This window comes from Lynx canadensis, chromosome B2, assembly GCF_007474595.2.
Source record: "Lynx canadensis isolate LIC74 chromosome B2, mLynCan4.pri.v2, whole genome shotgun sequence".
Lineage (NCBI taxonomy): Eukaryota > Metazoa > Chordata > Mammalia > Carnivora > Felidae > Lynx > Lynx canadensis.
The window spans coordinates 37,468,645-37,492,294 of NC_044307.1; positions in this window are offsets into that span (position 1 = coordinate 37,468,645).

The following is a 23,650-nucleotide window of genomic DNA, read 5'->3' on the forward strand; positions in this document are numbered from 1 at the left end:
TGTCAGGGAGTTATAAGGAAAACAGAAACGTACTGGAAAGGGCAGGGGGGTAGACTTTGAAAAGAAGTCCATTTTCTTCAGACTCTTTCTGTTCTCTGTATTACCACCAGTCATAGGTTTCTGAGCAAACAAATTCAACAGAAAACAATTAATATTCTCAAGTGAAACACTAAGTAGCTTCAGAAAAGTGTAAAGGTCATAGGGGCACCTGGATGGCTCAGTGGGTGGAGCCTGCGACTCCTGATCCCAGAGTGGTGAGTTCCAACCATATATTTGGCGCAGAGATTATTACTTAAAAGAAAGAAATCTCAGAAAGGAAGAAAGAAAAAAGGAAAGAAGGAAAGAAAAGGCCATAGAAAACTTCATTTTATACATTTAAGCATTTCCATGGCAGTCCTCTCAAAGCATACCTTGGAATCCGCACCCCGCTCAATTTCCCCCTCTAGGTGTCTGCCCTTCAGTGACCCAATGACCCTGGCCGCTCCACGATGTTTCACTTCTCCAGCTCCGAAGGCGGGGCGGGGTGGGGGTGGGGTGCGTGTCGCGTGCAGAACAGCACGCGCGCGGGAGCGGGCCTCCCCCGCAGCCTGTGCTCCCGCACCCGGCACCGCGCGGGGAGCAGCGCCCAGCACAGCCCACGCGGGGCGCCCCAGAGCGAACCGGTGCCGGACTCCCAACGGCCGCACCTCGGTAGCCGCGGAGCCGGGAGCAGCTCCCCCGGCGCACCCCGGCCTCCTCGCTGACCCGGGCGAGCTGCGGGCGGCGGCAGGTGAGTGCGCGGCGGGGGCTCGACGGAGACGCGACGAGCTTCTGTCCCTAGCCCTCTCTTCTCGGGATGCCAAGGCCCGCTTTCCTCTCTAGGTGGGGATCACAGTCGGTGCTGGAATTCAGTTTCTCACCTCCCAGCTAGTCCTCTCGACCAGCCCAGCTAACACCCTACTGCACAACCCCAGCTCAGTCATCGCCTTTTGTAAATCCCAGTCTCTTCACTCCCCCTGCTAAGAGTTCAAAACTAAGGCAGACGAAATACCTATCCCTCCAGCTTAATTTTCTCTACCTCCCTTTTCCTCTCTCCCCTGCACCCCGAAAGTCTCCTCACTGAGCGTCCCACTTTTCCCAAGCAAGCTGTCCCTTTTCCTGCTTTGGTGCATTTGCACTCTGTTATCCCCCGCCTGCAGCCTGGAATAAATACTCCCCAAGTCCATGTTCTCATGACAGCTCTTCTTCAGACGCAACTCAAATGTCTTGTCTGTCAGGTTGTTTTCCAGAAGTTTCTCTTTTATGTCAGTCTCTCTCAGGCCTTTGCTAATTCACCTTTTCTTGACACTGACCATCCAGTGTATGCTTAACGGTCTGTCCCCCCAACTTGTTTGTTTTGCTCCAGAAGAGGCCTCTTAGTTTTTTTTTAAATGTTTTTCTTTATTTTTAAGAGAGAGAGACACACAGAGTACAAGCAGGGAGGGGCAGAGAGAGAGGGAGACACAGAATCTGAAGCAGGCTCCAGGCTCTGAGCTGTCAGCACAGAGCCTGATGTGGGGCTCAAACCCACAAACTGTGAGATCATAACCTCAGCTGAAGTCAGAGCCACCCAGATGCCCCGGGGTCTCTTAATTTTATATGTAGCTATAGCCGCCAAGCACACAGAAGACCCTCCACAATCAGGAATCAACTAATGCAAGAAGGGATAAGGTTATAGAAATGGGTGCAAGAAGAAGGAATGTGGTTGAAGTGGCTGTAGGCTTCGCTCCCTGTTGTGTCATTTGCTCACTTCAGTCTTCCTATGCGTGGAGAAGTCCACTGTCCTAACTGCTCCTGAAAATGAGCAGGGATGACTTTGTGCAGATGCAATGAACCTTCAAATTGAACTTAAGGAGAAGGACTGGTGGAAGTTGAGAATGATTACAAGTGGCATCAAGTTGTCTGTGGAGGGCAAAGAGATGAATAGGTGTTTATCCTGAATTCACTCTGCTTGATGGCTAGCCAAGTATGAGTACTTGCGTCTTTATTGCATAAGTAATCTTGCCAAATCCTAAAATCCATAGGGAATTTTAGGTTCTAAATGTTAATGGTGCAGGGGACAATATAAACACGTGTCATGTGTTGTTGTATATGATACATATACATATGAGTAAAATAGGCACATGATTCTATTTTTTAAAAAATCATACAGAAAGTTATAAAATTGGAAAGTACAACTCTTCCTCTACTTCCCCCTCCATCTTTCTCTCTCAAGGGGATCGCTGGTGATAACTTTTGTGTATCTTTCCTGGAAAGCTTTTAACATGTTTTATCAAATCTAAACTATTACTGATCATAATTTTATGCAGTTACATAAATGAAAATTACATAGTTATGTAACTGCATGAAGGAAAACATGTGATGAAAGAAAAAAATGTTGCCAATTAAACCTTTTAAAAAATGTGCATCTTAGAAAAGATGAAATACCATATATACACATTTATATATACACTTATAAAAATGTATACAGTTGGTACTGTTATGTAGTGTACTTTGCTTTGCTTTTTTTCTTTCATATAAATAATCCGTGTTGGAGATCTTTCTACATCTGTAGATGTAGTTCTACTTCATTCTTTTTATTTCCAGTGTCTGTATTAAAATTTTATTGAACAGGATACTGTTATCAAGCTCAAACTTGTCTGTGCACCCACCCAATGAGCAGTAAGCCAATGCCTGAGGCACAAGTTCTGAAGCAAAGAAAGCTTTATGATCAGAAGGACAGAACCAAGGAGAAGGCAAGGGTCATTCCCAAAGCTGCTTCCCCCTGCTAAGCGTTGGGACAGCTTCTGTACATGAGAGGATGCTAAGGGGTTTCTTGAAACCTTAAGGGAGGGGGCCTTGAAACAATCTGGAGGTAAGCATTCTTCCCACAATGAGGAGCTATTTGGCGCCTAGTAGAATCAGATATGTCAAGACAAATGTTACTGTCTGGTTTCCCATTAGGTTTCTACAATCAGTGGGTAACTGGGGAGTAGGGGGTAAAGAAGCAATTAATGATTGATTGTGCCTGAGGTTAAGAGGTGCATAAAACATAAGTAGAGAACCAATCAGTATGTGGAGCCAAGTTAATGCAGTTAATACAACTATAGTTCTGTTTATGCTTTCAAAACAAGTCCAGGAACCAAGCATTTGGCCTTAGTACTGCAGTTCAATTAATGGGTTCTCCCCCTACTCTTCTTTCCTTCCTTCCTTCCTTCCTCCCTTCCTTCCTCCCTTCCTTCCTTCCTCCCTTCCTTCCTCCCTCCCTTCCTTCCTCCCTTCCTTCCTTCCTCCCTTCCTTCCTTCCTCCCTCCCTTCCTCCCTTCCTCCCTTCCTCCCTCCCTTCCTCTTTCTCTCTCTTTTTTTGTAATTGGTTACCACTTATTGAGCACCTACTATATTTAACATCTTTTTAAAAATTGAAGTATAATTAACACAGAGTGTTATATTCCTTTTAGGTATACAATGGGTCCTTTAGAAGGGACATTTTTTGGATGTTTCCAGGAAGTATGTTTGTTTTTGCACTTGTTTTTGCTGTTACAAACATGTTGCAGTGAACAATCAACCTTCTCTGTATATATACATACATACGTACATACGTACATACATACATACAAATTGGATATAATGTGAATAATATAGTAAGCTAATTCATGTTTACTAAGATTTTCCCATTTCAACTATGTACTCTATTCAAACTTTTGGTACAGTTTTTAGGAATTCTAAATAAAGTAGTTGTATACATTTCCTAACCTAAAATTAAATGGTTGCATCAGTCTTTGGAAGTGGTAAGCTGGTATTTTATTTTCAGAGTTTATTACATGCCCAGTATGATTTGGCATTTGAAAGCCATGTAGAAAATGCATCTTAAATTATTTTGTTAAGAGGAAGAATTCTACACTTCCCCTAGGCAAGATCTCCCCACGTGGGCCGTGGTTTATTTATTTATTGGGCAATTTATTTATTTATTTTGAGTGTCTTAGATGATGAGGGAGCGTGGGGCGAGCTGAGGGCAAAAGTACAGGCTAAAAGCACCTCCTCCCTGCCCCCAGGTGGGATATGTGAGATGTTCCTCGGACACTCCTGGCTGCTCAAGAACAGGGGAAAGGAAAGAAAGCAAATGGGTGACTGAGAAATCACAGGCATGCAGGACAGGAGTCTCCTTCAGTTTACAGATAACTTAGTGAACTGCAAGAAAAAGGCAATCTTATCCATACCGTGATCTCCAGAAACCTATAGACTCCATTTCCCGGAGCCCTAATATCACCCTCATCAAGATGTAACGGGGTTTAAGTGCTTGCCATGGTGATGTGGGAAACAAAGGCAAATGAGAAATGAAATTCCCTTACTGCCTATAGCCCATTTACAAGTCCTTGAAACAGGCCGAGTGACCTTCCTCTAGGAGCCCAGTTGCCTCGATGATGACACTTTGCAAAATGGAATCTTGGCTTATTATTATCCTGATCCTTCCTCCCACCCCCAAGATCCTGTGAGTCTACTAAAACACATAAAAATTCCTTTGCAAGCCTTCTTTACTTTAACCCCCAAGTATATGTTGGCAATTATTCTGCAAGCATATGGCCCCTGATATCCATCTGAATAGTCTCATGACTGAGGTTTTACTAAGGAATATAATAAATGACATTTTCCTAACAACAGCTAGCCCCTCAAGGTCCTGGAAACTTTGCTTCCAAAATTCCTTAGAGACTTAAGCTGTCCCTGACCCCCTCCCAACCTGAAGGTTTATAATCAGTCACTCTTCACAGCCCCAGTGCAACTCTTTCTGCCCATGGGTCCTGTCCCTGTGCTTTAATAAAATCAGCTTTTTTGCACCAAAGACATTTTCAAGAATTCTTTCTTGGCCACTGGCTCTAAACCCCAATATCACCCCAAACCCCATGGTTAGATATGTGATTTATTTTAAAAATATTAAAACATAACAAATTATTTAGAATTTATTTATTTCTCAGTCACAATAGTGATTAATACCTGGTTATCAGTTTCTTTATATTCAGTGTTTGTTCATAGACTATTAACCATAAACACTCTTTAATGTTTACAGAATAAGAGCTTATCCTGCCCTTAGCTTGAAATATTGAGGCACTTGGCTGGCTCAGTCAGTGGAGCATTTGACTCTTGATCTTGGGGTTGTGGGTTCAAGCTCCACACTGAGTATACAGATTGCTTAAAAATAAAATCTTAAAAGGGGCTCCTGTGTGGCTCAGTTGGTTAAGCGTCCAACTTTGGCTCAGGTCATGATCTCACGGTTTGTGAGTTGGAGCCCCGCATCAGGCTCTGTGCTGATGGCTTAGAGGCCTGAAGCCTGCTTTGGATTCTATGTCTCCCTCTCGCTGCCCCTCCCCTGCTCACACTCTATCTCTCTTTCTCTCAAAATAAATAAATATTAAAAAAAATAAAAAGTAAAATCTTAAAAAATATATGCAGGTACATAGATATCAGCACTTAGTAGAGCACAAGTTAAACTCTTTCATGAAACTTGTAAGTATTCTAATGTTTCAGAAATTAAATGCTTTTTATTTCTCCTTAAACAGCTTCACCTAAGTTCCAAGGAAACTGAGGTAAGACGACACACATAGAGGTGGAAAGTGTGTATATGTTATAGTGAAATGTTTACCTGAATTGAAGCTATAGATTGCATTTATTAGATTAGCATATGAGCAGAGTCAGTCAAAATGGATTTTTTCTGTGTATCTTATGATAAACTTGATGAATTTTTGATGAGATTTTCAGAACTACTTAGGAGTGCTAGAAAAAAATCACTGGCAAAACTAAGCCAATTTGGGGGCACCTGGGTGGCTCAGTCAATTGGGTGTCCAACTTCAGCTCAGGTCATGTTCTCATGGTTCATGGATTCAAGCCCCACGTTGGGCTCTGTGCTGACAGCTCAGAACCTGGAGCCTGCTTCAGATTCTGCGTCTCTATTTCTCTCTGCTCCCTCCCACACTCACATTCTGTCTCTCAAAAATAAAATAAACATTAAAAAAGTTGAAAAAAAAAAAGAACTGAGACAGTTTTCTAACATATTAGCATTAAGATCTGTGCTTAAAAAAAAACATGTTTTATCATTCGTTATTATTTTAATTGATTCTGAATCCTTGCTGTTTGTAGTCATTTGGAAGAATAAATATAATATGACATCATTCTAAGCTTTTTTTCCCCTACTAACTTCTCCCTTTTTTGACCTCTTCATAGCCTTTCCTGTCTTTACCTCTTTACTTTTCTCTCTAGGTTTCTTCCCTCTCTTCTTATTGAATCCAACTTAGTCTTCAAATGCAACTTATGCTCAAATCCTCCATGAAATCCTCTTTGTCTATTTTGTTGACACTAATTCTTCCCTTCTCTGAATTATTTTCCAGTAGAACTCTGCAGTTTCACACTCTTGACTGATTTGCAAAGATTCTCTCTCCAATAGCATTGTGAATCCTTGAGGACAAAAGTCTCCTTGTTTTCTGCCTCCCAGAGTGAGTATTGTGGCCCTGGGCACATAGTGGTTACAACATTTTGCATGGCGGCTGTGGCTGTGGCACAGGAACAGGGGAGAAGCTTTCATTTTTTTCTTCCCTTTCATACTTGTTTTCAATGAAATTTCCTTCTCTAAGGCTAGGGATTCAGCCTGACCTTAGTAACCATAGGTACTCTTTAACCCAACTGATGATATTCAGGACTAAATGAAGCATTTTTAGCTTTAATATTCTTTCTTTGCAAGATCACAAATAGCTATTTGAGTAAGGGGTGGGGGAAACTGGTGCCTACAGAGGGTTAACAGTCATCTGTGCCTAAACTAATTCTATCTCTTTTTTACCTTTCTTATTTAGTATTAAAATGCCTTCTTTTTTCCCCTGGTGGGTTTGAGGGGAAAGTTTCCAAACTAAAGCCTCCTGACAGGTGGTCAATAAATTGGTCATTTCCTTACTGCAGTGTTTATCGTTTTTTTAAATAGCATTTTATTTGTTTTTTTAACAATTTTTTACTTTATTATTATTTTTTTAATGTTTATTAGTTTTGAGAGAGAGAAAGAGAGACAGCAAGCAAGGGAGGGGTGGAGAGAGAGACACACACAGAATCAGAAGCAGGCTCCAGGCTCTGAGCTGTCAGCACAGAGCCCAATGCGGGGCTTGAGCTCACAGACCACGCCTGAGATCATGACCTGAGAGGCTGAAGTTAGTCTCTTAACCGACTGAGCCACCCGGGTACCCTGTTAACAGTTTTTTTAAGTTTATTTATTTATTTTAAGTGACAGAACGAGAGCAGGGGAGGGGCAGACAGAGTGGGAGAGAGAGAGAATCTCAAGCAGGCTCCAACAGTGTGGAGCCCCTATGCAGGGCTCAAACTTGCTAACTGTGAGAACATGATCACAGCTGAAATCAGGAGCCAGTAGCTTAATGGATTGAGCCACTGAGGCTCCCCTAAAAATAGCATTTTAAAATTGAGTTATAAGCTTATTTCACATAACATAAAGTTCACCATGTTAAGGCATAGCCTTCAATGGTTTTTATTATATTCACTGCGTTGTGCAACCATAAATAATCGCTATCTAATCCCAGAGCATTTCTATTATCCAAAAAAGACACTCAGGCCTATTAGCCATTAGGCCCAGTTCTTCCTTCCCTATCCCTTGGCAACCTCTGATATACTTTCTGTCTCTATGGATTTGCCTTTTCTGGATATTTCATATAAAAAGATTCATACAATATGTGGCCTTTTGTGTTTGGCTTCTTTCACTTAGTGTGGTGTTTTCAAGGTTCATCCCTGCTCTAGCATGTAACAGTCCTTCATGCCTTCTTATGACAGAATAATATTCCATTATAAGGCATGCCACATTTCAAGGTATGCCATGAACATTTACCTACAGATTTTTGTGTGAACAGATGTTATCAATTCTCTTGTGTGGAATTGGTAAAATTCTACCCTGGACTGGAATTACTGGCTCATGTGGTCATTCTGTGATTAGGTTTTTGAGAAACTAACTGCCAACCTGTTTTCCTCAGAGACTGTACTATTTTACATTCCCACCAGCAATGGATGAAGATTTACAGTTCTCTACAACCTTCTCTACACTTTTTATTGTCTTTAAAAAAATTTTTTAGGGGTACCTGGGTGGCTCAGTCATTCTTGATTTTGGCTCAGGTCATGGTCTCATGGTTCATGAGTTCAATCAAGGCCTGCATCAAGCTCTCTGCTGTCAGCACGGAGCCTGCTTCATATCCTCTGTCCCCCCCGCCTCTCTGCCCCTCCCCAGCCTTCGCGTGCACACACACATGCTTGCTCTGTCTCAAAAATAAATAGACAATACAAAAATTTTTTAAAAATTTATAGCCATCCTAGTGGGTGTAAAGTGCCATCTCCTGGTGGTTTTGATCTGCATTGTCTTAGTTGAGCATTGAGTGTTTTTCCATGTGCTTGTTGGTCCTGTGTTATATATATATAAATATATGTATTTATCAAGCATTGTTATACATCTCCCCAAGCATAGAACTTGGCATTTAATTGTTGACAATTAATATGACTTCCCCAGTCTTCTCCATGGAACTCATATGTACCCTACCAAGACTTACCTTAAATGACAGCTCCTCCCTAGAGATTTCCTTCTTGAGTTTTCTCCTCTGATGCTACAGATTCTCGTGCACACCTTGGCTCACTGTAATGAAACTTTAAGGGTTGGTATGTTTGCCTCCTTCGTTAGGCTGTGAGCTCTCAGCCAATGACTAGAGGTGAGAGAACAGTGCTTTTTTTCAGAAACTGCCAGAGCTGCTGTGACCTCAGGCAACGCCCAGGGCAAAGGCAATGGAAGAAAACTGGAGAGATTGGAACCGAGTCAGGAAAGCCCTGGAGGACACAAGAGTTTGTATTTGGCACCCAGAAGTAGGGCAGTGATATGATATGATCTGATATTTAGAAAGATCATTTTTGTCTGTGTGATTGGGTAAGACCTATGACTTCTGTGGGTCTTAGTTTCATTAGCAGTAAAAAGGGAGAGCTGAACTAGATACTTTCTAAGGTTTTTTTTTTATAGTTCTGAAATTATGTGCCATGACTCTCAGAAATCTGGACTCCTCAGGGAATTAACTGTGTTGGATAATAACGTTTTCTGAAAATTTAATCTGTGCCAACCCTTAAAAAAATAGTGGCCATTTTTAGATGAAAAAATCATTAAGATTAATTGAATACTTCCCTGACTTCTTAAACATACTATCATGATTTAATTTTCACCTTTCCTTGATGGCTTAAATAATAGTGACTCTATAGTGGTATAAATAATGGTGGTTCTAGAAAGAGCACTAGTTGCCTGCAGAGAATCTCTCTAGTGCTAGTGAACTTAGTCAGTGTATGTGTTTTACCATTATATTGAAATTTAAGTAAATTTTGCCTTGGTTTTAGAAACTAGACAACCATGCCTGACAATATCCTTTGAGAATGGGCATGATTCTCCTACTGAGTAAAGTGAATTGTTTTGCAGAATTCAAAAGCATAAATTAGAACAGAGTGACAGGCAGTTGATATGACTTCCCTAGTATGTATCATTATACTTGTTCTTGAGCTACTATAGATAGTACAATTAACTCCTCTAGGCCAAGATAATGCAAACACAACTCCTGGGTATTTTTTTTTAATTCATTTATTTATTTTGAGAGAGATCAAGAGAGCGAGGGAGGGGCAGATAGAGTTGGACAGAGAATCCCAAGCAGGCTCTGTGCTGTCGGCATGGACCCTGACATGGGACTTGATCCTATGAACCGTGAGATCATGACCTGAACCAAAATCGAGAGTGGGACGGACACTTAACTGACCAAGCCACCCAGGGGCCCCACAACTCCTGGGAATTGCAGATCATTATGTCCAAAAATAACTCAGAGATGTTTACTTAGTTACTTTCCAAGCAAATGTACTCACATGTGAAGAAAGTATACATTAGATTGTGGTCAAGGAACAAAGACAAAACCTGGAATTTATAAAGGAGAGAGGAGAGAGGTTTATAAAAGAGAGAGGAAAGGGGGATGAGAAAAAAAAAGTCTGCAGTTGGTTTGGGAACAGTTGTTCTTTTTTGCATGTCTTGGCCACGAATGCTTAGCTGGCAGCAAAAAGGTGGGTCAGTTGGGGTATTTCTGTTCTTGAGTAGGCCAATTTAGGATATCAAAGAAAACCATTTCAGCTGTTTATAGGATCTTTGGAAAAGCTGGAGGCGGCAGCTGTGGGGTGCAGGTTACAGGCTGTCTCTGTCTTATGGAGGGCTGCTCATGTCCCTCCACAAGAAGGACCGTCTTACTTAGGCCAGGTGTGCACCAGTGTCCTTAGAATTTCTCATTAAAAAGCCTCTTTCTCTGTCTTCTTTTGAAGTCTCTGCTTTGGAATTTTATGTTGTTGTGTTCTTCAAGTGTTTACTATTATCCTGGCTTCTGGATCTTAGCCATATCCTGAAAACTTGTTTATTTCGATGGAAGTTTGATTATTGTCCTATAATGTGGTTTCTTTCTCTATAAGTGACATTTTCTCCTGTTCCACTGGTGTCTCCTAATTTTCCTGCTTAATGTGCTCATGATAACTTCTGTATTCCTGTATATAGAGCTTTTCTGATTGAGTAGGTCAGATTTATACTTTATATGATACCATTGCTTTAATAAATAGTCACAGTCACATTTTAGGGGGATGCTGTTATAAACAAAAAGTCCATTGGAGTAAGCTGGGAGGTGGAAGTATAGTGGCTTTTCATTGGCTGAGTTGTGACAGCCTGTCATTGCCTGGGCTATTGCTGGGGGAAGGGAAAGTCTTTCATAAATCCTGCGGGATAGGAAAGTAGTATCCATGTACAAGGTCAGGCTCTTGCTATTTGGTCTGCAATTCACAACCAGTGGTAGGGCTGGTAGGATGTGAGAGCTTCCCCCTGCTGGCCTTCCGAAAACATACTAAATGAGGTTTCCTTTTATTAATTTTCACACTGCTAAGAGGAGGTTTTATGCTTTCTGGGGGTTCTTGGATATGCGTATGTAGATGAGATGGCTGGACGGTTGAGTGATTAGTGAATTGTATCACGGAGTTCCTCCATGCAAGGAATATTTCTGTCCGTGTGGTTCTTTGCCTTGTCTCTCGGACAAGTCAGTATCTCAGCTCTAATGCTGTGGCTTTCAATCGTTTTTCAGCCCTTACAGACCTGAGGACAGGTACCTTCCCATCAGGTGCAGTAATTACTATGACAGGGATGGGATGTGTGTGAAGTAGCAGTCCCCTAGAGGCATATCCTAGTCAGGAGGAGCTCTTATAATTTCAAAAGGGCCCTAGGTCTATGTGTGCTGTCCCTCGTTAAAAAATCATTCTCTAGTCCTGTGAGCTTAGCTTCTTCAGTTAATGTAGGAAGGGAGAAATAGATGATTTTGCTACCTGTCCAGGCTCAAGGGGAGGAATAAATTAACACAGAACATTCCATTTATTGTACAGTTTTACAAGAAAACATTGTATAATTCTAGGTTTTGAAGATTCAGGTGCCCGGTGGGAGGAAAACACGGCCAACATGAGCTCTGAAGAAGGTGGTCCACCCTCTTGGCAAGAAGCTCCTCCCTCTTCTGGAGAGGCAGCACCCCCTGGTTCAGAAGGTACCGCCCCTCCGGGAGATGAGGCTCCGCCCCCTCCAGGAGAAGAGGCCCCTCCTCCTTTGGACGAAGAGGCTCCGCTCTCTGTGACAGGGGCAGCCTCCACGGTAGAAACTGGCTCTCTTTCTGAAAGAGATCCTGCTCTTTCTGGAAGTGATTTTCTGAATGTCCCTGCTTCTGAGCATGATGAGCAAGGTGGATATAGAGTTCGACCTAAGTCTGCAGTACGACTGGGCCAATCCCTGCTTTCTGAAGTGCTTTCCCAGTCTTCCCGAAAATCATCCCGATATCATCGAAGCATGAGCGGCATTCCAAATCTCCAGGAAACATTAAAAGAGAGACAGGTTTTGCTTATAATAAGATTTTTCAAGTGTCACTTTTATGTCACATTAATTTTTTTGGTGGTCTTTTCCCATAATTAACAATTTTTCCCTGTGGTTTTCATTCTTTAGGCAAGATTTAGAGAAGCAAGGGAAAATCGGAAAATGAAAATTGACCCTTCATACAAATATATATTTGAAATTCTAGCGGAGAAGCTTGGCCTGGACTTGGTAACCATTGAAGAATTAATTTTGGACTGTCCATCTGTGAGTTTAAATCTTACTAGTTTTTAATTGCTCTTTGACAACTGATTGTTTTAAGAGGCTGTTTAAGAGGCATGAACAACAGAACATTTAGAAAGGGAAGGTTGAAATTTTACCAATTAGGGGAGTTTTATATGACTTAAAGCCAGTTGAATCATATTTCTAGTTAGGTCTACGATTGAGTAGGAAACGAAGAGAAGAGTTAGCAATTCGAATTTGGCTAAAATTTGAACTCAAAATGCCCTTAAAAGTTAGAGGGATAGTCAAGCACAGATAGAGTTAACTAGTTTAAAGGCACAGGTCAGGGGCCCCTGGGTGCCTCAGTAGGTTAAGCATCCAACTCTTGATTTCAGCTCAGGTCATGATCTCACAGTTTGTGAGTTCAAGCCCTGCATAGGGCTCTGCGCTCACAGTGTGTGGAGCCTGCTTCGGATTCTCACTCCCTCTCTCTCTCTCTAATGAAAGCACAGGTTGTATAAACTACATATGCAAATAATTTGGATAGAAAAACAAACTGGGCACATATGAACTAGGGAACAGTGACTTTTGCATGAGCTTTGTAGAAAACAAAGAGGTGATTACCATGTGTCTCAGCATGTCAGGGACAGTCCTAGATTATGCTTACTTTCCTGGCAAAATTATTAACAGTCCCTCCTTTCACTCCTATAAAGTCCCAGTTTTGGCTGATGAATTTCTGTGGTCACCCTAATTAGAGTAATATATGATAAGCTGTGACTTTCATAGAAGCTATCGGAAGCAGTATCACTGCTTCCTTTCAGATAGCTGTGGCTCTATATTAATTTTCAAAAAAAATTCCTACAAGTTGCCTGAGCTCTTTACCACCTCTTGGAGTGGACTGGCCTGGAGCCCCAGCAAGACCAGAGAGCAGGTACATACTGGTGGTGAGCTGGTTGTCCCACTGAATGCACTGATGAGAGAGTAGGGTAGGGGGGCAGTGTTGTGGTGAGGTTGTCATCGTTGGGGTCCCTACCCCCTGCTTTTTATAGGGACCAGTGAACTTGGGCAAAACTCTTTAGCTTGCTCTAGGAGCCAAGATTCTGGGGAATGGTGCCTAGAGGAGTCTCTCCCTTGCTTGATGCAAGGTGTTGCCAAGTTCTGGAAAGTTGTCTGCCTTTCACTTCTTTCAGGACCCTTATAAAAGTTGAGAACTAGCAGTCCTCTGATAGCATGAGTGGGATTGCTCAATTTCCTATTTCCTTAGTGTGTTATGGTGATCTGGGAATGTGATTGATGCACAGAGATCAATAATCTGAGATATTTTAATGGCTAAAGATAGAAAAATGCATGGGGATGTGCACATAAAAGAAGAGGTGCCACAGAAAGCAACTGAAATAGAGTATAGTTTCTCAGGTTGCCGAAATTCTCTGCAGGAATGTACAGGTGTGGTCAAGGATGGCTTCATGGGCATGTGGACTGTGCAATCAAACAGGCCCCTGGGCTGAAGGGCCCCGTACTTGGCTTAATGATCTCCTGTCACCACCTTGAAATTCTTTAAAAAACTTTTTTCAAGTTTTTAAATTCCAGTATAGTTAACATATAGTGTTATGTTAATTTCAGGTGTACAACGTCATGATTCTACGATTCTATACATCACCCATTGCTCATCATGATCAGTGTACTCTTTAATCTCCATCACCTATTTCACCCATTGCCCCCGCCCCATGCACCTCCCCTCTGGTAACCATCAATTTATTCTCTATAGTTATGAGTCTGTTTCTTGGTTTGTGCGTCTCTCTCTGTCTTCTTTTGTCCTTTGTGTATTTGTTTTGTTTCTTAACTTTCACATATGAATGAAAACATATTTGTCTTTCTCTGACTAGCTGATTTTGCCTGGCATTATACTCTTCAGCTCCATGCATGTTGTTGCAAATGGTGAGATTTCATTCTTTTTTATGGCTGAGTAATATTCCATTGTGTATATATACCACATCATCTTTATCCATTCATCTATTGATGGACATTTGGGCTGCTTCCATAATTTGGCTATTGCAAATAATGGTGCAATAAACATAGAGGGTCATGTATTCCTTTGAATTAATGTTTTTGTGTCTCTTCAGTAAATACCCAGTAGTGTGATTACTGAATCATAGGGTAGTTCTATTTTGACTATTTTAACTTTTTGAGGAAACTCCATACTGTTTTCCACAGTGTCTGTACCAGTTTGCATTCTCACCAGGGTTCCTTTCTCTCCACACCCATGCCAACACTTGTTTCTTAAGTTTTTTATTTTAGCCATTCTGACAGGTGTGAGGTGATATCTCATTATAGTTTTGATTTTAATTTTCCTGTTGATGAATGATATTGAGCATTTTTTCATGTGTCTGTTGGCCATCTGTATGTCTTCTTTGGGGAAATGTCAGTTCATGTCTTCTGTCCATTTTGAATTGGATTATTTTGGTTTCTTTATGTTTCGTTGTATAAGTTATTTATATGTTTTGGATACTAATCCTTTATCAGATATATCATTTGCACATATCTTAACCCATTCTGTAGGTTCTCTTTTAGTTTCATTGATTGTTTCCTTTGCTTTGCAGATTTTTGTTTTGATGTAGTCTAAATAGTGTATTTTTGCTTTTGTTTCCCTTGCCTCAGGAGACATATCTACAAAAAATGTTGCCTATGATTGATGTCAGAGAAATTACTGCCTGTGCTCTCATTTATGATTCTGTTTTTGTTTTTTTAAAAAATATTTTTTTTGTGAGAGTTTGTGAAAGTGGGGGAGGGGCAGAGAGGAAGTGGGGGACAGAGACGCTGGAGTGGGCTCTGTGCTGACAGCAGAGAGCCCGATGCAGGGCTCAAACTCACAAACCATGAGATCACGACTGAGCCAAAGTTGGATGCTCAACCGACTGAGCCACCCAGTTGCCCCTCATCTGGGATTTTTATGGCTTCAGGTCTCACATTTAGGCCTTAAATTCACTTTGAGTTTATTTTTGTATATTCTGTAAGTTTCATTCTGTTCAGATTTCCCAGCACCATTTGTTGAAGAGACTGTCTTTTTCCCATTGCATATTCTTGCCTCTTTTGTTGAAGACTAATTGACCATATCCACCTTGAAATTCTTTTTTTTTTTTTTTGACTTTATTTTAATCCCAGTTAATATATAGTGTATTATTAGATTCTGGTGTATAATATAGTTTCTATACAAAACTCAGTGCTCATTGCAAGTGCATTCCTTAATCCCTGTCACCTATTTAACTCATAACCCCCAACCATCTCCCCTTTGGTAATCATTAGTGTGTTCTCGATAGTTAAGTCTGTTTCTTGGTTTGCCTTGTTTTTTTTCTATTTGCTCATTTGTTTTATTTCTCAAATTTCACATGTGAGTGAAATCATACGATATTTGTCTTTCTCTGACTGACTTATTTCACTTACAATAATACTCTAGTTCCATCCATGTCATTGCAAATGGCAAGATTTCATTCTTTTTTATTTTTTATGAGTAATTTTCATATATGTATCTAAAATTTTCATATATATATATGTATATATATGGAAAATGATGAGGTATATATATACCTAGGATTAGTTATCATATCTAGGATTAGGGTTTGGTTTAGAGCCAGAATAAGGGTTAGGGCCAGTGTGATTTTACGTGCCTCTTATCTTGCAGTTCAGAGATCTCTCCAGAGGGATAAGTTTAGGGTTAGGGTTAGGGGTTAGGGGTTAGGGGCTAGGGTATATGTATGGGTTATGATTAGGTTTTCACTTAAAGTAATGCTTTCTATCTACATCTATGTTGTTGCAAATGGGAAGATTTCATTCTTTTTCATTGCTATGTAATATTTCATTATAGATGTATGCCAATTCTTTTTTTTTTTTTTACCCTCAGATGTTGATTTAGGGTTAGTTTGGGGCTAGGATAAGAATTAGGGTTATGGCTAGGGCCAGTGTAAGGGTATGTGCCTGTTATCTTGCCATTCAGAGACTTCTCTAGAGGGATAAGTTTAGGGTTAAGGTTATGGTTTATAGTTCGGGTGAGGGGTTAGTGGTTCACAGTTAGGGTTAGGCTTAGGGTTAGGATTAGGTTAGAGTTAGGGTTAGGGTGAGGGTGAGGGTATGTGCCTCATATCCTGAAGTTAAGAGACCTCCCTAGAGGTTAGGTTTAGGGTTAGAGGTAGGCTTAGAGGTAGAGTTTAGGGGTTACCAGTAGAGGTAGGGGTAGGGGTAGGTTTAGGGTCAGGGTTAAGGCTAGGCTCAAGGTTAGGGTTTGTGCTTGGCATCCTGCTGTTCAGAGACCTCTCTAGAAAATGAAACCTCAGACTCCTGGTGGGTTGAGAATAAATTTGGCAACCATCCAGTGAGCTGTGATAAAGCAGGAATTTGGTGCTCTAAATACTTTTTTTTAATTAAGTTTTTATTTAACTTCTGGTTAGTTAGTTTACAGTGTAATATTAGTTTCAGGTATAGAATTTAGTGATTCAACACTCCCATACAGTACCTGATGGTCATCACAATAAATGCACTCCTTAATCCTCACCACCTATTTAACCTATCTCCCCAGTTACCTCCCCTCTGGTAACCATCCATTGTTCTCTATAGTTAAGAGTCTTAATATTTCTTAATAATTTTTTTAATATTCATTTTATTATTAGAGTCAGAGACAGAGAATGGGGGAGGAGGGCAGAGGGAGAGAAAGAGAGAATCCCAGGCAGGCTCCATGCTCGTCACAGAGCCTGATGCAGGGCTTGATTCCATGACCTGGAATCATGACCTGAGTTGGACATTCAACTGACTGAGTCACCCAGGTGCACCAAACCTTAATTTCTTAACAATGTTCCTGCATTTTCATTTTGCACTGGCCCCACAGATTCTGTAGCCTGTTCTGGCTGTGGATGATACCACTTGTACAGCAAGATAGGTAATCAAACTTGTTTCACCTGAAAATTTCTAGGCCATAAATTTGGTTAATCCCACAATTGGAATCCCAGAAGCTCTGTAAAAGATTTAGGCATATACATTGGTGCTGGCTAGTAATGTCGGAGAAGGACAGCTGCTAGGACTACATTGAGATGGGTGCCTGTGGAGCTGGTCATCTCACTTTTAAATATTTGCCAGCTGGCTTTCTGGGCTGATAGTCTATGTATGGAGGAAGTCTTTCTCACTGGGTAGCCTCTTGGCCAGGAAGTGAGAGTATCATAAGCCTGTAAACCTTTTCATTTGTCATTCCTGGACAGTGTCTTGTATTTTGGGTCTGTGTGGTTAGGTTCTTCCTTTGAGGCCACCATGGACCAGGTTAGACGCTGGTTAGGCTGCCCATCTAGGAAATCTAGGGAAACCTAGATCTTAAGGGAAGAATCAAACCAGGAAAAGTGTTTCAGTAAGAGTTGTTTATTAGTTGCAAAGCCACGGTGGAGTGGAGATAGTACAGCCAGGGGGGAAACCAATCTCTAAATCTGGGAGAGATAAGAATGCTTATTTGGTCGAACGGATCAAGAAAGCACCTATAGTAAATTGGCATCAAGATTGGTGGACAGGTGAATAAGAAGATGGAACCAGGAACGAGGGGTAGAATGGTTTGGTGTAGTGGTTTAGGAAACTGGGTATATGAAAAGGTTTTCCTTTTATGTGAAACCTGGTGTAACAATGAAGCCTGAAAGCAGCTCATTAAAGTCCCCACAAAGGGTGACGGTGAGAGTGTGATGGTTATTTTGTTTGCCTTCAGATCTATTGCCCACCCTTCACCACCCTACTCTGTGGACCAGAAAGCTGACCTCTCGAGAACCCATCACCTGGGCTCCTTTGCTCTCCGGCTTCCATGTGACTCAGTCACTAGGAAGCACCAGCAGGAGATTAGAGGGCAGATGGGGAGAGAAGTCTTATTTCTGCCTGTTTGGCTATTTTTCTGGCTACGGTCATATCCTCTTACTAGAGTCCTTCCCAAACAGATCTTCTCCCACAGCTCTGTGTCCACTTGCATCCAGATACACCATTCACCCAGTCATCACACTTTCAGGCCTTGGTACTTCTTTTTCCTTTGTTGATAGTCCTGTTGTTGCTGCTCGTGCCACAGCTTCCCTTAACCCTGCTCTGGCCTCTGGCAGTAGCCTCTTTATCATAAAGTTTCTTCAAAACCCCTTTGTTGAGACTTCTTTTCTTACCAGGACCCTGATCAATGAGGTTTCTACCAGTGAGGTTTCTACCACATTGGCATTCATGCTCTTGCTGCTCCCTTCATTCAGCACTGCTCAGGATAATCACAGACTATCCTGCTTTGCTGGCTTACATGACAGAGTCAAGGCAACAGCATTGTGGTTCTGTGGATGGAGCACAGCTCTGGTTGCCCAAGGCTGGCACCCAATTCCAGGTTCTGAACTTGCAGTTGTGTGTCTTTGGGTTTTTCACTCAAATTCTTTTTAGCTTTGGTTTTTGTTTTCTGCAAGAGTGGCGTAATAATGCCACCCTTATTTAGTGCAAGGCTGTGGTGAAGCTCAGATGAAATATTTATAAAATGTATAAGTGAATTTTTAATTTGCAATTGTGATTTCAGCCCATGACAGCATTCACTCTGCTGGTCTCAGAATACAGTATGTCTAAAAACCAAGAATTTGTTGCATTTGATATTTTGATGCCTTTTTATCACAAGTATGAGCTCTACTTTTGAGAATTTGGATGCTTTCAAATCTGATGGGTCATAAAATCAGATAGAGCAAGAAAGAATTTATGGAACTTGGCAAGGATAGCTGTGCTGACAGTTTTCGTATCTTTCAGATTGTAATTATGCAAGAGTCAAGCTGATGTGTGAGATGGAAGAATAGAAAATGAAGGGCTAGAATTTTATACATCTCTGTGGCTCTGTTTCATTTCCTAGGGCAGTGGTTCCCAAACGTGGTCCCAGAACCAGCAGCATCAACATCACCTGGGCCTTTTTAGAAATGCAAGTCCTCAGGGTTAGCAGTCTGTATTTTTTTTTTTTTTTTTTTGAGGGAGAGAGACAGAGAACAAGCAGGGGAGGGTCAGAGAAAGAGGGAGACACAGAATCTGAAGCAGGCTCCAGGCTCTGAGCTGTCAGCACAGAGACTAACATGGGGCCCGAACTCACGAACCATGAGATCATGACCTGAATTGAAGTTGGACTCTTAACCCACTGAGCCACCTAGGGCCCTGCAGCATTCTGTGTCTTTTAAAAGCTCCCTAGGTGCTTCTCTGGTGCACACTAATGTTTGACAACCATTGTCCTAGGGGGTAGAGGCTTTGCGAGATCTGGGATACCTCCCACACATGGTCAATAAGTGAAAAGAAACCCACTGCCCAAGAGAGACACTTATGTATGTAATCAATGGACTAGGTGAAGTGGGTTGAGTAACTTTGTATTTCCCAATTGATGTGTGAGGGTTTTTGTTTACATGACCTATTGAGTTTTCCACTTACATAGATGTTACGCTGACTTAAAAGTAAATACGAGCTTCATGCTCATAAATATGGGACACTCTCATTATAATAATTTGTTTTTACACTAGTTTGGCTACAGTATGGGTCAAATTACAAGTGCTGAAAACATAATTACTCAAATAATTGGTCAAAAAACCCAATTTTGGTCACCGAGTTAGTTAATAAGGCAAGTTTTCTGTTTCCCAAGTCAGCTTTTTTTTTTTTTTAATTTTTTTTTTTCAACGTTTATTTATTTTTGGGACAGAGAGAGACAGAGCATGAACGGGGGAGGAGCAGAGAGAGAGGGAGACACAGAATCGGAAACAGGCTCCAGGCTCTGAGCCATCAGCCCAGAGCCTGACGCGGGGCTCGAACTCACGGACCGCGAGATCGTGACCTGAGCTGAAGTCGGACGCTTAACCGACTGCGCCACCCAGGCGCCCCCCAAGTCAGCTTTTAAGAGTAGTTTGTTTTAATCATAGTTCTTTATATTTACCTGAAGTTGGACTCATTCATTTACTCCTGTAAGATTCTGTGAGGCAGGGTCAGGTAAGTGGTTGCCTACTTATATTTGTAGATCATTAATGGGGTTCAGAAATAGAATCTACCATATATCTCATGGTAATTTTGGAGTTAAATTAATTTGAATTCTAATCCTGCTTCTGATGTACCTGTCACTCACTATGTATCTTGAGTAAAATTTTTGAGCTTCTTTTTGTTTTTTTCAGTCTGCAAAATGATGAGGATGAAGGTATGTAAAATACCTAGCCCAGGGCTTGGTTCATTTTTTTGTAGTTCTCTAGTCATGTATTGATCATCATTTTCTCTTCTATTTAACAGCTGGACGCATTTGCTCAATTTTTTATGAAAGATGGTTGTAAGACATTGAAATTTTTGTACCAAGAAGGAGATGTCCCTGGTATTGGTAAGGATGTTTTACGAGGGCAATGTGCTGGGTGTTAATTAATGTTAAAGTGTAGCATATCTTTTCTCTTATGCATAGACAATCCTTTATTCATATAGAAAATTTACCGGAAGTTCATGTGTGGAAAACAGAATGTCTTAAAAAAAAATTTTTTTTAACGTTTATTTTTGAGACAGAGAGAGACAGAGCATGAACAGGGGAGGGTCAGAGAGAGAGAGGGAGACACAGAATCCGAAACAGGCTCCAGGTTCTGAGCTGTCCGCACAGAGCCCAACGTGGGGCTTGAACTCATGAACCGCGAGATCATGACCCGAGCCAAAGTCGGACGCTTAACTGACTGAGCCACCCAGGTGCCCCAAAGTGTCTTAAAAACAATACATTTTCAGTCCAAATATGTATTTCAGGCATTAGTATAATGATTTAAGGAGAAAATATACTTCTAGAAGTCACTGGTATCTCCTGGGGTACACATTTTCACTAGAATTTAATTGCATTCTCCCTCAAACAGGTGGAGCCATTTTGCACACAGGTTTTCAGATAACTAGTAATAGTTGTGAAATCACATGAGAACTCAGCAGCTGTCCCTGTGGTCCTGGGTCAGCATCTTGTGTCTGCTGCAGCTGTCACAATATCTGGCTTCCCTTACTATTCACAGTATTCCTGAAATAATTAACCCTTCATCAAGATGTGAAACTGTTGTGTTAATAACTAGGGCCATCCTTTTGGTCTTAGACTACTTATCTTTGAAATCCTGTGGATTGTCCCTTCTATTGGTTCTTTCTTACTTTTCTCCTCTGCTGCCTTTAGGTGAGGCTCATATCTCATGCCTGCCCTAGTATTCCAGATTGAAAACCAGTATCTCTGAAACCAGATTCCCTCTCTGAAGTTCACACTACTTATTCCTTTAGAAGTAAACCTTTTATTCCATTATATCTATCTATCTATCTATCTATCTATCTATCTAGATATAGATATGAATATATATGTATGTATAATTTGTAAAATGTATAAGTGAATTTTTAATTTGCAATTATGATTACAGCCCATGATAGCATTCACTCTGCTGGCCTCAGAGTGTGAGCAGGGGAGGGGCAGAGGAAGAGGGAGACACAGATCTGAAGCAGGCTCCCCTTTATCAGGAAAGCCTAAATTTATCTTATGTCTTATCAGCCAGAACTGTGTTACACTACAACCATAGGATTAAGGAGGTTGAGAAAGCAGTTGTCTCTTTGGGAATGTATACATTGCTAAAGGAGACAGTGGGTTTTCTTATCAAGGAAGGAGGGGAGGGAGGTTATTAGGGGTAGAGTACCAACCTTCATGAATGAGCAATTGAGCTCCTCCATTGCTACATACTGTGTATCAGGGTTCTTTGGTTGCAGGCCGTAGAAATAGACTCAAGCATATATAAGCAAGAAAAAAAAAAAAGTTTGGTTTTTCACAAAATTTAGAACTAGTTGAACCACTAGGCCTTGGGAAGGACAAGAACAGAGCATTTACACAGATTTCAGGGCAATTTCTTTAGGATTCATCACTGTATTGACGTTTCTCAAATCCCCTTTTACCTTTGGTGTCTCCAATCAGAATTTGTATTCTTGCAGAGAGTTTAATTTATTTGGTTTGCATTTGCCCCACAGGGCTCTGACACTGGTGTCTTCCAGAATCACAGGACAGAAAGAATCCCCCACACCCAAAGGAGGGAAGGCTGGGAAGAAAAACGATTTTCATGGTTTTGAGAAAAATTTAAAATTTCTTTTATATCACATTCTAAATTTGGTTGTTGTTGTAAATAGGAAGACTGTTGATTTTGCTTTTCCATATTACAACCAAGCACTGTCAACAATAGCCATATTATGGACAGAGCCCAAATGTCCATTGATTGATGAATGGATAAAGAAAATGTTGTGTGTGTGTGTGTATGTGTGTATATATATATACATATATATATACACACACATATATACATATATACATATATATATGTAATGGAATATAACTTCGCAATCAATAAGAATGAACTCTTGCCATTTGCAACAATGTGGATGGAACTAGAATGTATTATGCTAAGTGAAATAAGTCCATTAGAGAAAGACAAATATACAGTTTCACTCATATGTAGGATTTAAGAAACAAAACAGATGAACATAGGGGAATGGAGGGAAAAATAAAGTAAGATAAAAACAGAGAGGGAGGCTAACTATAAGAGACTCTAAACTATAGAAAACAAACAGTGTTGATGGAGGGGAGGTAAGTGGGGGGATGGGCTAAATGGGGGGATGGGCACTAGAGAAGCGTGCTCATGTTAGAGATGAGCATTGGGTGTTGTATGTAAGTGATGAATCACTAAATTCTACTCCTGAAACCAATACTATACTATATGTTAACTAACTTGAATCTAAATAAAAAATAAGTAAAATAAAAATTACAACCAACCATCTAATAAAATTATTATGTTTTTAAAATTAAATGATTCTTGGGCGCCTGGGTGGCTCAGTCAGTTAAGCGTCCGACTTCAGCTCAGGTCACGATCTCGCGGTCCGTGAGTTCGAGCCCCGCGTCGGGCTCTGGGCTGATGGCTCAGAGCCTGGAGCCTGCTTCCAATTCTGTGTCTCCCTCTCTCTCTGCCCCTCCCCCATTCATGCTCTGTCTCTCTCTGTCCCAAAAATAAATAAACGTTAAAAAAAAATAAAACAATAAAATTAAATGATTCTCATCCAAACCAGGTCGAGGAAGAATTTAACATAATTTGGGTGCTATGAGTGTAGTTAGTAGGGGACTAAATCTTCTCTGCGGAGTCAGTAAAGGCTTCCAAGAGCTAGTGTTTCAGCTGAGATTTGAAAGGTGAGTAGGAATAGAGAGGTAGAGGGCTGGAGATGGGATAGAATAGTTTGTGTGAAGACTTTGAAGGGAGAAAAGTGCAGAGCTCAGGGAAAGAAAACTGAGGAGGCTGCACTTTAAGAATTTCAATTATTGATATCTTTTTGTAGACAAAAAAAACATTATTCCACAATCATATCAAAAATTGCTTACGGTAAAGTAAAGCAAGAAACCACAGTGTATGATCCATGGTACTTTGTCGCATTTGATCAGTTATGTGATCATACACTAAGTTCTTGATTTTTGTTTTCAGAATGTGGTCGAACTATTGC